This window comes from Vombatus ursinus, unplaced genomic scaffold, assembly GCF_900497805.2.
Source record: "Vombatus ursinus unplaced genomic scaffold, bare-nosed wombat genome assembly UNPS02014942.1, whole genome shotgun sequence".
NCBI lineage: Eukaryota > Metazoa > Chordata > Mammalia > Diprotodontia > Vombatidae > Vombatus > Vombatus ursinus.
The window spans coordinates 23,372,588-23,374,669 of NW_020954720.1; the positions used below are offsets into that span (position 1 = coordinate 23,372,588).

General features: G+C 39.1%; 1 pseudogene; it reads left to right on the forward strand.

The window, feature by feature from the left end:
- The first annotated feature begins 490 nt into the window (after positions 1–490).
- LOC114029856 lies at positions 491–1,801 on the forward strand (annotated as a pseudogene).
- Positions 1,802–2,082: the final 281 nt, after the last annotated feature.

Sequence of the window (2,082 nt, forward strand, 5' to 3'; positions counted from 1 at the left end):
AACCCTGCAATACAGTAACCTGGGTAGGAGTCCCCAACCAATTGGAGCAAGTAGTTTAATAAGACTGAACCTAAATAACCTCCCAGCAGGCTAACAGTCACTGACATTAGCAACAGTATACTGAAATTTAACTACAAAAAAGTCAAAAGACTCAAACTTGGGTCAGAAACTTGAAGAGCTCAGAACAGGAAAGCTATGAACAGACCTCTCCCTAGATCATGCCACTTTTGGAATACTGAAAATTTGCAGGCAATCAAACAGAGTAGTTAAAAAAATAAAAGCAGAAATTCAGAACAGACATCCCCACCAGAAATAAATAGAACTCAAAAAAAAAGGACAAACAAACCATAAAAAACCAGACAAACAAACAAACAAAACCAAAAATATAAAATCCAAAGTCAGGCAGTAGGCTGGAAAAATGATCAAACAAAAAAAGAAACCTGGCCGCTGCCTCCCAGGACTGGGCCCTTAGGGAGGAGGAGGCAAGAAGATGGCTGATAATCCCAGCAGTGCCATCAGGAACATAGAGATCTGGAAGATCAAGAAGCTCATCAAGAGCCTGAAAGGGGCCCATGGCAATGGCACCGGTATGATATCATTGATCAATCCTCCCAAAGACCAGATTTCTTGAGTGGCAAAAATGTTAGCTGATGAGTTTGGAACTGCATCCAATATAAAATCTCTTGTAAACCTCCTTTCAGTTCTAGGAGTCATTACATCTGTACAGCAAAGACTCAAACTCTGTAACATAGTACCTCCAAATGGTCTGGTTGTTTACTGTGGAACAATTGTGACAGAAGAAGGAAAGGAAAAGAAAGTCAACATTGACTTTGAACCTTTCAAACCAATCAATACATCATTGTATCTGTGTGACAAAAAATCCCATACAGAGGTTCTTATAGCGCTACTGTCTGATGATAGTAAGTTTGGCTTTACTGTAATAGATGGTAGTGGTGCTCTCTTTGGCACTCTGCAAGAAAACACAAGAGACGTCCTGTACAAATTCACTGTGGATCTCCCAAAGAAACACAGTAGGGGAGGTCAGTCTGCCTTTTGTTTTGCCCTTTTATGAATGGAAAAATGACACGACTATGTAAGAAAGGCAGCAGAAAATGCTGTGCAGCTGTTTATTTCTGGGGACAAAGTGAATGTGGCTGGTCTCATTTTAGCTGGATCAGCTGATTTCAAAACTGAGCTAAGTCAATCTGACAGGTTTGATCAGCAATTGCATCGAAAGATTTAAAATTAGTTGATATCTCCTATGGTGATGAAAATGGATTCAATCAAGCAATTGAGTTGTCTACTGAAGTTCTCTCCAATGTGCAATTCATTCAAGAGAAGAAACTAACAGGAAGATACTTTGAGGAAATTAGACAGGACACTAGGAAGTACTGTTTTGGAGTTGAAGACACACTAAAGGCTTTGGAAATGGGAGCTGTAGAGATGCTGATAGTATATGAAAATCTAGATACAATGAGTTATGTTCTTCATTGCCAAGGCATAGAAAAAGAGAAAATTCTGTATTTGGCTCCAGAGCAAGAGAAGGATAAATCTCATTTCATAGACAAAGAGACAGGACAGGAACATGAGCTGATAGAGAATATGCCACTACTGGAATGGTTTGCTAACAACTATAAAAAAATTGGATCAATGTTGGAAATTGTTACAGACAAGTCACAAGAAGGATCCTAGTTTGTGAAACGATTTGGTGGAATTAGAGGTATCATGTGGTACCAAGTAGATTTCCAGAAAATGGAATACCGAGAGAGATGATGAATTTTTTGACCTTGATAACTACTAGGTAGTTGACTGGCAAAACATGCCTCACCCTCCAGCATCCAACACAAGGAGCAAATGCATGGTGGAAACAAAACAGATCCCTGCCTTATGACTGGAACATTTCCGGAACTTGATCCATGAGCATTGGATGTTGAAAACAAAACAGAAACAAAAAAATCCAAGCCTACACCTTGATTTGTCATGGTGTCAGTGCAGCAGCAAACTACTAAGTTCCTAAATGCTACTTTGGACTAATTTAAAAAAGAATCACCAGTTTTTACTTTTACTCAATGGTGAAATTGG